This window comes from Crotalus tigris, unplaced genomic scaffold (assembly GCF_016545835.1).
Source record: "Crotalus tigris isolate CLP2741 ecotype Arizona unplaced genomic scaffold, ASM1654583v1 scf7180000017536.10889498, whole genome shotgun sequence".
Classification (NCBI taxonomy): Eukaryota; Metazoa; Chordata; class Lepidosauria; order Squamata; family Viperidae; genus Crotalus; species Crotalus tigris.
In genome coordinates, this window is record NW_024096460.1 from 646,978 (window position 1) to 662,317 (window position 15,340).

General features: G+C 40.2%; 1 long non-coding RNA gene across 1 annotated transcript; it reads left to right on the forward strand.

Moving 5' to 3' along the window:
* The first annotated feature begins 2,996 nt into the window (after positions 1-2,996).
* LOC120312247 lies at positions 2,997-11,405 on the forward strand. The gene is made up of 3 exons (XR_005557834.1): positions 2,997-3,449; positions 5,019-5,305; positions 11,256-11,405. It is a non-coding gene; the product is annotated as an uncharacterized LOC120312247 (long non-coding RNA).
* The last annotated feature ends 3,935 nt before the right edge of the window (positions 11,406-15,340 follow it).

The window sequence follows — 15,340 nt, forward strand, 5'->3', positions numbered from 1 at the left end:
GCTGGGCCCTCCGGCTGTTTGGCAGACTCTATTGACTCCTCAGACTCCACCAGATCCACTCCCTGTGTTCCCTCCGCCATTTTGCCACGTTACTGGATGGCTTCGGGGTGAGTGCTAACTTAATGACAGAACGTCCTAACTGTGCTTCAGGAAAGCCAAGAAACAGGAACGTTGCAGTATCCAACAAGTTTTATTCACTATGTTGAAAACGAAGTTAGCACTGGGAGGGACCTTGCTCCAGCGCTCTAAATACACCATATCACCATGCCCAGAGTACACATCCCAATTACCACTCATAACGAGATTCCACCCGTGCTATCCCAGCTACCCCCGTGATAAAACTCCACCCACACCACGCCCAGCCTAACCAACATGTAAATCCATTATTACATTAAGTCCTAGTGTTGCATTCACACCATTCTCCTGCTATCCCAGAGTCCAAACCTGTCAGACCCAGTGTCCCAGCCAAAACTATGACATATTACGCTTCCCTAATTCGGCCCCTCCCACTTGCGGCAATGCATAGCGGTTGTCCGAACATCTGCTATCCATGTTAGGTGGTCACATGGTCTGTTCGCCTGCCGCTGTAGAGGCGCCAGCAACAATCTTGTAACAACGTTGGCGGTGCAGTTCACGACGCCATCAAGATCGACTGGGAGTGCCTGGATCACCCGTTGTAACAGTCGATGCCGGACTGTTGGCAGGTAGGTATCACGCTGGGTCTGACAGCCAGGCCACTACCCTTCCTTTCACTACCCTCCCACTCCGGACTGCCATGCTACAGAGGATGGGCGGGGGAGGCTCGGTTGCCTTACCATTTCCCCCTCCGCCGTTTCGGATCCAGGGGGAATGACGGCAAAAGGCTCCGCTGCTGCCGCGCACCACTGGAGGGGCTTTCTTCCCACTTCATCCCACAGATAACCTGCCAAGTGGCAGCCACTGCCGCCTTCTCATCCACCAACTCTCCCGTGCACTGGTGGGATTCAAATATGTGAACAACCGGTTCTCTGTGTGGATGCTGCTTCCAGAAGTCCATTCTAGGCCTGGGCAACAAAAGATTAGCTACCAGTTCTACTGAACTGGTGCAAGCTGGCTGAATCCTACCACTGGTCCAATGGCTTGTGCCGTGACCAGGCAGCGCAAGCCTCCCCTGCCACCTCCCTCTGCCAGCTCCCTGTCCCCACCATCAGAGAGAAGGGAGAAGATAAAATAAGATAACCTTTATTGTCATTTTTTTTACTATAGGCACAACGGCACACATCAAAAATGAAATTTAGTTGCCTGCTCTCAAAGTGAAACACACCTAAACATACTATGTACAATGCATGCATAGACCCACACCCCTACATATACGTAGCAAATAAATATCAAATACTGTCCATCTTGAATATATAACAGAAGGAGGAAGCTTGAGAGTTCACAACATTAATGCTATATGGAATGAAACTATGGCTGAATCTGGATGTTCTACTATGGATACCACATACCACGAAGCCGCCTCCCAGAAGGTAACAAGGAAAACAGGTCATGAAGAGGTGTAGTGTCCCAAATAATCTTATGGACCCTGCTCAAGCAACCCTTCTGTGCTACCTCCTGGATGGGAGGGAGGGGTCCGCCAATGATCTTTTCGGCCAGCCTCACCACTCCCTGCACCACCTTCCTGTCTGAAGCAGTGATGCTTCCAAACCAGACTGTAATGCTGTATGACAGGATGCTCTCGATAGTCCCCCTGTAAAAAGTGGTCAGGACAGGGGAAGGAAGATGTGCTTTTCTCATGCAATTCACTGTTGAGAACAGGAAGGGAGGCTGCTCCGCGCAGCGATCCCAGAGCAGAGCTAAGGATATGGTAGCTACCGGTATGATTTTTGTAAGAAGCTGAGGGTACCGGTATGTGTGAGTCCAGCCCAGGCCGGCTCTGGGGAAAGTGGATCCGCTCCTCCACGCATAACCTCTCCGCGGAGCTGGAGAGCTTGGCACACCACCGCCCAGCTCCTCTCTCTTCCCCAAAGCATTCCTTCACTAACCGGCTTTCCAGCTCTGCCGCGTTTCTCTGCCGCTGCAGGAAAACAAAAGGAATTTGGGAGACTTTAGAAAAAAAAAAAGTTCTATCAGATCTTCTAACTCCGCGAGATCTTTTTTTTTTCCCCCGAGAAATTGGAAGGTACCTTGGCTCTTTTGTGACTCATGGACTTCAACTCCCAGCCAGCTATGCTGACTCAGGAATTCTGGGAATTGAAGTCCACGAGTCATAAAAGAGCCAAGATTTCCTACCCCTCTGGCTGAACTTTTTTTTTTTTTTACTGGTAGCCCCACAAACTTCTTTTGTTTCCCTATACGCAGCCGGCAGAGAAACGCAACAGAGACGGAGAAACGCGCTGGAGCTAGGAAGCAGATTAGCGAAGAAATGCTCGAAGGAAACGAGAGCAGATGGGCGGTGCTTCTTCTTACAGCAGAACGTGCAAGGGGCTGCAATTCATGACCCAAAGCCTGGCATGAAAACTTGCAGGAAAGGCGGCGGGAGCGCCGGTTGCTGCTGCTGCTGCTGCAGAGGAAACCCAAATGGGGCGTCTGCTGGCAAGCACGACTTTGGGGAGAGGGGCCGTCTTGGGAGGGACATCCCCCGCAGAGACGCCCCTTTGGAAAATCGGGAGCAGCAGCAGTATCGCCGGAAAGTTCCTTCCAACTTTTTCTTCAGTCTTTTGCATTCTGCCTCTTTAAAGAAAAGTAAGCAGTTTGGCAGGGAAAGTCCAGAAGCGGGGGGGGGGGAGGAATCCGATCTCACGTACGGGGAATCTGAACCACCCGCCTTCTCCCCCCCCCCCCATTCACTTCGCTCAATGGAACAGCCGGCTAGAAGTGAGGTTTAGCAGACCTAGCGAACAGGCAGAGACACGGGGGGGGGAGGGGGAAGCGTGCAGATTCTCCGTAAGTGAGACGGTTTTTTTTACTTGGTGCAGAATGCGGATCCTTGCCGGATGTTACTCAGCAGCCCCCACTATACCTCCCGCTGGAGCTGCGCCATGCACCCCAGGGAAGTCCTGCGCTGAGCGGCTTCGGCGGGTCTCTGGCAGGTGGAGGGAGGCAGCTCCACCTCCCGTCACCTGCCCTGTCTCACGTCTGGCAGCGGCAAGCCAGCGGCGGCGGGGAGGAGGGGCGCTCCGGAGATCCGAGGCTCGGCGGCGGGCCGGACGGGAGAGCTTGAAGGCAGCCAGGATCAGCCCCACGCCCGCCTCGCACAGCCGGTAGTCAGGACAGGCAGGCCCAGGGACGGCGCCGCTGCAACTGAAGGCAAAGCGCAAACCGTGGTCGCTGCCTGCCCCAGTGTCACAAAGGGAGCTGCGGAAGAGATGGGCCGTCGGCGGCAAAGTTGCCTGGCACCGCATGCATGGCGGGGACTGGCAAGAATGCGCCGGAAACACCTCCAGGGGACCGGAGAGATGGAACGAGAGGTGGGTCCAGGCCGAGAGCATCGGAAACTATTTTGGCGAAATTCCAGCCATGCTTGTTAACAGTGCGTAGGGCAATGATGAATCTGCTAGTTTAGCAGACTATCAGACACCACGTAACACAACCTCGCATCTTCAGTGGAACTCTTTTTCAAACGAACAGATCTATAGAGTTTGTATTAATTAAGGTTATCAGGTTGGGGTTGCAAAATCTGGATGACCACTACTTCACTAAAGAACTAGAGTTTTCTGTACCTCTTATCCATTAATATCTGGAAATTTGCAGCCCAGATCTAGTGGCCTTAATGAGCTTGAGAGATAATGCAGTAATGACCTCTCCCACATGCTTGTTGGAAGCTTATTTACTACTGCATTACATACCACACAAGCCTTTTAAGCTGAGAATGCCACAGCCACAGTTTAGTATACCATGGCATTTTTAAGACTGTGAGATACCTGAGGTAAAAATTTGAGCACTAGCACTTTTATTCTCACTGCATTCTATGTCTATCAATTTTTTTCCCCTCCTGTAGGTTTTTTCCCCCCATTGAAGTCAGAAGCCTAGTAAATAGTAGTGTGGACAGAATATCAAAATAAACAACAAACATTGGGTTTATATTTAGAGTTTGGAATGGAAACTCTGCTTTATCTATCTAATTCAGTGGTTCTCAACCTGTGGGTCGGGACCCCATTTGGGGTCGAACGACCATTTCACGGGGGTCACCAAACAACGCAGTCTGCCATTTTTTTCCCCTTTTCTTTAGCTGTGCTACTCCCTTTTATTCTATTGGCTTTTGAAAGCCAATAGAATAGACTCTCTTGAATAGAGTCTAATTCTATTGGCTTTCAAAAGCCAATAGGAATTGTCCAGGCTGTCTCTGCCCTGCTGAGCCCGCCAAAAGTCCCATTCTGCAAACGGTGCTGCAAGTTGTCTGCAGCGAAGGCGAGCTGTCTGGAAGCTTCCACCCCTCCCTGCTGAGCAACTACTAAAAATATAAGTAAAAGAGGGCCGGGGTGGGAGGTGGGAGGCCGGGGGGGCACAGGGAGGGTTGCTGGTGCGCGTGGGGCCCGGCGGGTGCCTTACCTCCCTTGGGCTGGGCCAGCTGGTGGCCCCGCCAGTGGTCGGCCTGCTTCATCTCTGCTGCTTGCCAGCTACGCCTCGGCCGGCGCAGGGGCCGGCACCATGCATGCACGGCGCTCCCGGGCAGGGAAAGTCCTCAACTTATGACCGGTAGGGTAGTCCTCGACTTACGACCGGTTGTTTAGTCCTTGACTTATGACCGGTTGGGGGTCGCGGCATTAAAAAGGTTGAGAACCACTGATCTAATTACTTTGAATAAAGGAACTGTTATTTGGATAGAGGGTTCTCCATTTGTGGGGCTTTCTCTCCCTAGAAACAGCCTGTGAAGAAGGACTTTACTGCAATGCTTACACATAAAAGGCTTCAGCTTAGAAATAGGGTAACTGAGTATGTTCTATGATCAAAGTTGTGATATGGAAAGAAGCAAAGCACTCTTAAAAACAACTCGTATTAAGGTATTTTTTTTAAAAAAAAACTCTTTTCTCTTTCAGATTCTATCCGTTGTCACACGGAATCTCTAGCACTTGTATTACCTTTGAAAAGATGGCACAGTTGATCTTTGCTGACAGAATTGCTTGACTTTTATACTGCATTATCTCTCTGCTGAAGTATTGAAAGGAAAAGCTACCAACAAGGAAACCAGTGAGAGTTGACTCAATTGATTACTGTCCATGAGAAACTTTAAGAAACATATGGATGGATATCCAGATGGTACTTGCTTGGAAGCTTGCCTTGCTATTCATTTTCAATAATGTGTCAAGTACTTTAGAGATGAAACGTAAGGAAAGCCAAGAAATTTGGTCAAATTTCACATTTGCTATGTTTTTCTGTCTCTTGTTCCTGCATAATGTTTGATAAGTAATCCCACACATTTAATTTTTTTTAAAACCCTTAAATAGCATTTGTTTAAAACATCTAAATGTGATGAATAGCTATCTTATAAGAAATTCAATATAAAATGCCGCTAAAGGAAGGACTCAGCTAAAACTTAAGAAACTGTCCACAGACAATTCCTTAATATCAGACACATAGAGAAACATTTCTTTTCATTCTAAAATAAGGTAAGTTATGTGGGATATCTGGGGAATAATAAACAATTTCACAGTGAATTTGGATTCCAAAATAGGATAGTCTAAGGACTTTCACTTAAAAATCATCCTGTTCTTTCCATTTGCTAATAGTGTCAGAAATAGCATAAATGAAAAAGATATAATTGGGTTGGATTGAATTTCAAATTCTAGTCAGAGCTAGGCAGCTTTAGATCCTATCTCTGGCTTGAAAAGGTAATGCAATCTTTCTGAATTTTCTGATTCTTTGATATTCTCAGGAAAGGTAGATGATTACATGCCAAGTATGGCTAACTTCTCAGTTATTTTTATTAGTCCATTAAGAAAACAGTCTTGTCCGTGTCTACTGAAATATATGTTCAACTAATTTCAGTGACTTTTCTTTCCAGGAAACAGTTAATAATCAAAAGGCTTAATCCTATATTCATGAGTCGTAACAAGTTAAAATTTCTAGTACTTCATATTACAACAATCCACATGATCACCAACAGTTTGCAGATCTAAAATAATCTGTGAGACTAAATTTACTGAGTAGAATTTGGGAAGCGTTATAGATTCTATTCAGCAAATTTATTCCAGTTTTGTGCAGTGATTCTAAAACAAATATTTCCCAAAATATTCCAAAAGTTTGAAAAATAATAGGAATTCTGTAAATTTGGGGAAATGTTGGGAAAGCCATTGGGTAATTCTGACATCCATTGACACTCTTGAGTACCATAATAACAATATCTCCATTGAATCCAACTCAGCTCCTGGTGATTTCATGACACGTCCATGTAATTTGGGGGGTTTAACTTCCACGTTCTGATACTCAATGATAGCCTCTTATCCAAGTATTAATCAGGTCTGACTGTAGACAAGGTTAGACAAGTATTCCACTTGCTAAGCAAAATGACAACAATAACAATGCATTGGCACCAACCAGTTTCGTATATTCAATTCAATTCTGATTTGTCAACAAACAGTTCTGATGTGAACTGTTAATTGAATTTGAAAACAGATTCAGTATAAAAAAGTAACTGATCAAATTGATTCAGGTTTAAATTTGAATTGCCACTTCATTTAGGGAGGATGTATTGAATTGGAGATTTAATTGAATCAACTTCAAAATGAATCTCTAAATCAATATTTATACAATCCTGAATAAAAGCGTTATAGTATATAAAATCTACTGTTTCAGGAAAATCCTGAAAGCTTCCTTTGAACTATATACCAATGTAGCAATTGTATGGGTAGCCTGATAGCTTTCTGGAAGTTCACTGGGTTGTTTTATCTGGACTACTGAATAGTAGGCATTGCATATCACATACCTATTAATAACTTTTTTTAGAAAGAATAGAGGATCTAATTGCTAAAGACTGCCTTGGTGTTAAGTCAAGAGGTGCTTATGTCTTATAAGCTTCGATCCTCCATTATGGTTATACCTGACAAGTCTGTTTGAACTCAATAGAAATTATTTCTGAGTGAATCAGCATAAGAGTTATGTTATAAGTTACTTGTGTTTGGATCTCACAGAAACCAATGGGACCAAAAGCATGTTTCCCAGTTAACTGGTCTTTAAGGCAGCTTCGAAAGAATTCTGCAAAACATTTGGGCAGTAAAGGTTAAAGAGCTGCCATATGGAAAAGTTTTATTGTTTTGTACTTTTATTCCTTTATTGATATTGTAAACTTCTTTAAATGGTAGGTGGTACATGATACACAAACTTTTGTATACATTCATTCATTCACTCATTAATATTCTATCTCTTGCCCAGGAGTTTAAGATGGAGAACTTTAGTTTCACTTACCGTAATTTTATTTCTACAGGGGCAACTCTTTGAGGTAAAATAGTCTAAGTCAATCAGTGGTTATCGTAGGTACTTGAATTCCTTAATTCATACTGAAGTCAATACTAGCCTACACTAGGTCTCAGTAAAGTAACATAATTCGGATTTAACATATTGAGTTTAATGCATTCTGCAGTTTCTGTAGAAGACAAAAGACAAATATTAAATATATTTTAATAGGATAAATGTTAACTGTAATAAGAATTTTGAATGTTTTCAGCTATCTATTTGTTGTTTATAAATATTAAAAGGTTTTTCAGCATATGGAAAATATCTAGAAAACATTAAATGCACTTAATTTAATTGAGTAATTGATTATGTGCCATCAAGTCAGTGTCATCTCTTAGTGACCACATAAATAGATTTTCTTAAATAATCTTCAGGTCTTGAAGATTGCCATTGCCATTGTAACAGAGTCAATCCACCTTGTTGCTGATCATCTTTTCTTCCAAGCATTATGGACTTCTCAAGAGATTTAGGTTTTTGCATAATGAATCCAGATTAAGATAATTTGAATTTAGTCATTATTGTCTCAAATGAGAACTCTGATTGATTTGTTGTGTAAATCAGTTGTTTATTTTCTTAGCTATGCATGATATTTTCATAAGTGTTAGAAAGACTTGGATTAATAGTAGATGAGAAATAATGAGAACTAACGTGAGCATCTTTGTATAGAGCAGAAAACAAACCATTATCTCTTTCCTTTCTCATTTTACTTGGATCATGTTCCAATGCAGCACCCAAAGTGATTATCCAGTCAGCTGGCTTCATACTGTTATGTACTTTTATACAATCTTTAATTCCTCCAGGAAAGAATTCAAATCTATACCATCTTATTATCTCTCCTCCCTTGGGCCAGTAGTACTTTAAATAGTTTCTTAATGGATTAAATGCTCCTTTTTACTTTTATCTTTCCATATGTATCATCACTTAATAGTTCAATAAACATTGAGCATCAGTGCACATTTATTAATCATGATGTGGTTCTGTGGACCGATTTGATCAGTGCAGTTTTATCCTCAGCAGTATCCATTTGGCAGTAGAAATAGAGAAAGCTCAGATATGTTTCTGTTTTATGTGGCTTTTATCAATTTATAAATAAAATAATAGATTTTACTGACTTGTTTTTACAGTTTGCATAATGGATTTCTCTGGTTTTATAAGATGAGTTTACCAGATTGATGTTGCCAAAAACACATGGCAGCCTAGATCTGATAGCTCTATTAAGACTGTGACCACAAAATTAGCTGCAAAACTAATTAGTACACCCAGAAGAAGGCAAAGCCAAGAGCGAGTGGAACATGGCAATCTCAGGAAGATTTCAAATAAGATTTTTAGAATTAAGCTCTTGCAGTCCCAATTCATAAAAATGATGGTCTTGGTCATTATGCAGCCATCCTCAACTAGATGGCCTCCAGCTATATGACGACTGCAACTCCCAGAATCTCAGTCTTATTAACTACATTAACTAGGAATTCTGGAAGCCACAATCCTACCACATTTAGAGAGGCACAAAGGTTGGGAAGGCTGCCATAAAACATGTCGCAAATATTAAGCCTTGTTTGGACATTCTCTATTCATAACATTGTCATTTCCATTTTATCACTATGAAATCCTCATTTATCCTGATTTTGCCAACGAAATTATCTATTTCAAGGACAATTCTGGGCCAAGTTAGTGATAACTGCCCATTTCTCTTGATCACATTGTCTTAGGTCTTTGCATTCTATTACTTCAATTGCTTATCTCTTCTGAACTTTTAAATAGGTGGCTTATGAAATGAACTAATCATTTTAAACTGTATAACTGTGAGCCGGGTACTCTGCTGTGTACTTGGTTATTGCATGCTGCTACTATGCACACTGAATTAAACAATATACTGTTTAAAAAAACATAATAAGATTGAAGTTGGTGTTACAACCAAGCTCCACACTTCAACCCTGAGCTACAAATATTCGCTTCTACAAGAAAAATGTGACAGTATGTTATGTATCATATAGATATATTGTATAAATCTGAGGCTTTAACTAGAGTTGCTAGATGGTAACAAAGACATAGACAACTCTCTGTTACAATTTATACTGGTTATTTGGATTTGTAAATTCTAAATCTAGGAGCCGAAGCTTCCCCAAATAATCAGATACCATTTGTGCAATAATGATATGGGAAGACAGAAAAAAAAATAACCTTTTACTCTGTACAGTGGAACCAATTCAAGCTGAAATCCCTATACCAGTGACTTCTTTTTAAACAATCACCCAATTGCAAATTGTACGAATGTTGTCTGGTAAAGCAGCAGCTTAGGATATATCTACACTTGCGGGTTGTCCTTATGTGAACTGACCAATAATGGTTTCTAAGAGTAAAAATTAATGACTTATTTTTCTGCAGTACTTGTGTACCGCCCACCATCATTTCACCTGCATTCTCCCATTGCAGATTTGAAGTAGAGTTTTCCAACTTGTGCTTGCTACACTTCACTTTCTTCTAGGCAACTCCTTACACTTTCATTGGCTTCTGCACAGAGGAAAGAACATGCCTTCACTTGAATCAACAGCAGCAACTTAGTTATTAGAAATATTTAACTTTCTAAGTTCTGCTGCAGAAATTGTTGTGACATAAGACTCAGTAGTACAGTAGTTATAATTCTTGGCTGACATGTAGAACAATATCACTGGTTTGAAATCTGGGAAAATCATGGCAGATTTGCTATGTAGACCATAGCTACCTACTTTTTCTCTGGGTTTTTTTTTTTTAAAAAAGTACTGTAATGTTGTATTTATTGTTTCCTCATTTTTGGAATAAATTGCAAAGGGTTTTATAAACAGATATACCTATAAAATTATGTATCTCAACTATCAGCTGTCTGCAGAAATGAGAGCAATTAGCAATTGCTTTTCTGGAATGGTAAGTTAGGAGGGGCAGAGCAACAGGGGAGTGGTCTACTGGGGTCCCTGGTAGCCTGTAGTCCAGAATGAATCCTAAGCAAGTCACTGGGAAATTCTCAGTCTGGAAAGGAGTTTTTTAAGCAGGCTTAGAGGTAAGCTGGCATTAGTGAAAGAGAAGAGCAGCTTAAGGATGTAATGTGCATGTGCTCTCAGCCTCCACAGATAGGCTAGCTTTCACTTGCTCCTTTACTTTTGGAACAAACGAATGTAGATTCTTAAGAGAACTGAGAAGGAAGGGGGCAATATACCAGCACATTGGCCAAAAAAATCTTTCTCCAATACTATCTGTAACTCCAAGATCTTTCTCAAGAAGGTAATAAGCAGCAAATTTAACTGAAATTACTCTGCAGATTTTATTTGGAACTACACAATTGGATCATCATTTTGGACATTTTTTTTTTTATCTAAAATGAGAAACAGAATGACCAAGGCTGGGCAAAAAAGCAGCGGGAGTGGAAGTGACTTCTGACTTCCTGCTGACTTTCATTGAGTTTCTTAGTAGAAATCTGGCATGAAATGTGGCTTTAACTTAATTGATTTCACACAGACACACACACACAGAGGGACAGACACATTTCTTTAACATCTTTCCCATGTACTAGACATAGCTATCTCTTGTGTTTCAGGACTGACACAAGTTTCCTTATGTAGTTGTGTGTGTATTCATATAGCTGAACTTAGGATAGGATATGCTAATGTCCTTTTCTGTTTTACTAGATCTGAAGGGACAAATCTGAGGTAAATGGTCTGAGAATTCCTCAGCTGAATAGTAATATTGTGAATACCTGTGTAGTTAAGAGGTTGTAAGAGTGTTCACAAACCATGACATTATAAATCTGATTTTATTTCCGTTTTGGTCTGACCTTTCAACTGGTTGCTTTTCAGCTGAAAAATCCTGCCATGAGACTTCTTTGGATTGTTTGTCTGGAAGACTGGTTTGATCTTTGATACTGATTGACTGCAGTAGATGAACCGACCAAAAGTCTCCAAAGAAACCACTAGATGGCACAGCCAATCTTAGTTTTTGCAGCAGCATCAACCAGCAGATGGCAACAATCAAACATATATTCTTTCCACATTTAAATCCCACTTCAATTAAAACAGAAAAAGCAAAACATCCAGGTGGAATTCTGTAGTAGAAAACTATCATTTCAGTTCCTTTGGTTTCAGAATTCTTATTTTATCATTTTTATGTTGTTCCCCTTAGCATACAAAATTTATATTTTAATTTTCAAAGGCACGTTCATTATTGGAGACCCTGACACACACACAACACACACACACACACACTGATTGGTCCACAAAGACATGACAATCCAGGGAAACAACAAGAAAGCAAAGCTAGTTTCCTCATTTTGAAACATTGCCAAGGATGGTAATGGTAACCTTTGGTACATTGTTCCTAACTTTTGTAAACTTATCTATAGGGTTGATATTAATCCATTATGGAAAATATGCAGTGGAGATTACGAATACATGGTTTTAGTTTAGAGTATGTTCCAAGTTATGTTACAACAAGAAAAATAAGGAAAAGAAAATAAGATAGAGGCAAGATGATTTTCCAAATAGATGTCAAGAGCCATTATATCAGACACCTCAAACTCATGACATCATGTGATGTATCAGAGCTTTTCCCCCATTGCCGGCAATGGGGTGGGTGTGGCTTCGTGATTCGTCCGGCCCATGAGCCGGCAGTTTGACACCCCTGCATTATATTCTAAGTAACTGGATTTATAGCACCATATCAAGTTTTTAAATAAGATGAGCAGCCATATATATTAATCAATCAATCACAGCTTAGCTGTATTTATTCAACTCACCTGTCTAATTTCATAGTTGGTATGATGTACATTAAAATTTCTACTCAGAGGTAAATCTCATTGACAAACACTACTTGTTTAAAATAGTAAGTTATTGAATCCATCTGCAATTGAAACATCCAATCCTATGTGTGTTTCTGGGAAACAATCTCCACTGATTTAATCTCAAGTAAATATGTATTAAATTGTAGCCTAATTTAAAAATCCCATAACGACGTCTCTTTAGCACTTTAATTAAATTCACTTCTCAGAGGAAATGCACAGGGTTTATTCAATATCTGGGATCTTGTTAAGACAAAATCTACAAGCAGAGGCTATAACTCAGGAATTCCTGCTATTTTCATGAGAAAATAATCTTAGATGGAAGTGTTACTCCAAAATGTTTTCCCTGCTCTATAGTGCTACCATAAGCCAGGATTCAAATCAGGTCTGTCACCCTACATTCTTTCAACAAGTGATAGGATTCACACAATGCTTGATCTTCTGATAAAGCTTTGTCAATCAGTAATCAATCTCCTGATTTATTGGCTGCCAGGTTGAAGACCTGTGCAAATTTTTATTGGTTTGTCCTTTGCCTAAGCCAGTGACACATATTGCATTGTCCAGATCTGGTGGCTGATTTTAGCAGCACCAGACAATCTGAGATGTAAACATGTAAAATGTCAGCTGTTACACAAAGGCCTAATTACTGCATGGCAATAGCATTCCCTCCCCTTTAAATACTACTGTGCTCATTAAACTCTTCCTGCTGTAAATGCTCAAGAAAACCAAGAATGGGTGACAACATCTGTGATTTTGCATGTGTGAGAAGCACATGCTGCTTATTTTTCTTCTGAAATCCTGAGAAGAATGTGCATCTGTGTGTATCTCACTGCAGGTGGCAGCACCTGTATGACCTTGAAATAATTCATGATAATAGAATATTCTGTGTACAAGTTATTGTTGATACCTTAACTAGAATGCAAGGAAGCAGGGAAAGAAGAAAGAAAAATATCCAATGTATCCTATAGTCAACTCTTCAAAGATTACATAAAGCCAGACTAAATAACCAGAACGGTGACAGATACAGTGAATTACAACTTCCGGCTTCTTTAGACTCAAGGCTAATAATATGACACATAGTTCAGCCACGATTAGAGAGCTGCAGGTTACTCATCCCTGAAACAAAACATGCCAGCCTTACTCAGCTTCTGGATGCTTTGTTGATATATGAATATTAACTCTCACAATCATTTCTTCATTAATCAGCAACTTTTCCAGTTTACCTCGTTTCCATTAAATCCCAAGGGATCCATTTTTAGGAAGGTAAGCCATCCAAGAAGATTTGCAATATAGGTATTTGAAGATATACTCTATTGTTCATTGAGAAACTCTAATTACAGTCCCTGAAACAGTCTGCTTCACATGAAAAAAAAAAAGTAACTACTGTGATATTCTCCAAGCATGAATGTCAGTGTGTAGGCTGTTCCCTTGGCTGTATTACTTAGGTAGAAATTTCTTCTGCATCTGCACCACAGCATCATCAAAGGAACACTTCTCTGAAGTCTTAGTTGAAGCTGAATACCCTTTTGAGCCTTTTCATGTGTCTAGTTGACAACCAAGAAAGAAATGTATAACAGAAACCACCATGACACCAGTATCAGTGACCAATCTCCAGTAATAAAATAAGCTCAAATCCATTATGAACAGAAATACAAATCAGCCTGAACATAGGTTCAAATATTGAAGTGTTTCCTTATTTTCAGGAAATCGGGATAAATTTTGACCCAACATTAAAAGAAATGTAAAAACAGAATAAAATGATAACAAAGCCGCCTAAGCTAAAGCCAGAAGCAGAGATCACACAACATCAAAGAATAATACAGCAGAGAATAAAAACAACCTAATACTTAAATACTTGAAATAATACAGAATTGTACCTACTATTGTGCTGAAAACCCAGTAAAATAGATGTCTCTAAGAAAAGCATTCTGCAGCCAGAATTAGAGAGACCCTTACTTTCATTTGATCTCTCTTTTTAGAAAGGGACATTAAGAAGGCAATTAAGAAAATCAGCTCAGAATTTGGGGCAAGTGTATACTTTCTAGAACAGAGATGGGAAACTATGGTCCCTTTATGATTTGTAGACTTAAACTCCCAGAATTCCTGAGCCATAGATACAGAAGGTGTTTAGGTTGCTGGCTCAGGAATTCTGGAGTTTAAATCCACAAGTCATAAAAGGGCCATAGTTCTCCATCCCTGGTTTAGAAGGAAACAAACTTTTTGGTGCCTTGATTCCCAGATGAAAATATTTTTTTTCTTTTTAAAAAAAGAGTAAGCAATTTGTGGGACTGGAGACTGATGGCCCTGGGAGACAGAAATATTGGTCTTCATGGAAAGGCAATTTTTAACATCTATCAGCACTAGTTCTGAAATATCTGATTTTATTCTAAAATTTGTCAACCCATAATCTGGCCTGATTACTTTTCATTCATTACCATGAATGAAAGTAAACAGCAAAATTTAAATGGTGTTTTTCATCATGTATCTTCATAAGGAATATGTCATTCTATCTTTATGTAGGATAGAAGAGAGCACAAACTGGGTCATTAACATCATTAAGAGATGCATCTGCCCCTCTTTGAAAACTTGTGCTTTGAAATAGCTCTAGGGATGTACAATTTAATGTTGAAATGATTCTGTGTTCTGATTCAAACTTTAAAGCGAGGAACAAAGAGTTATAAGGTTTGCAAATTATTTCTTTTATCTCTAATTTAGCCTTTGTAAATTGGCCTTTGTCCTTTACAAGCAGAAATTTTATATGCTAATGCAAATGTAGAATGTAGACAATGAAAGCAGCTTTTAAGCTTTCCCTATTCCTTTTCAAGCTTTTATCCCAGTTCAAGGAAGCTAAATCTGGTATATTCAAAAAGATCATTATTTGTTATCATACACAGAATCAAGGAATTTGAAAGATATGTGGAAATTACTTTTTTTCCATACTTTACATGAGTATGGAAAAATACATTTATCTTTATTTTTCAAGAGAGATCTAAAAACTGACCTAAACACCTTCTGTATCTATGAGTTGTCAGAACAGTTCAGAACAGTTCGAGAAGGATATTGAACATATACTAAGAGTCTTTACCATCTTTCATGTGTGATGGAAAA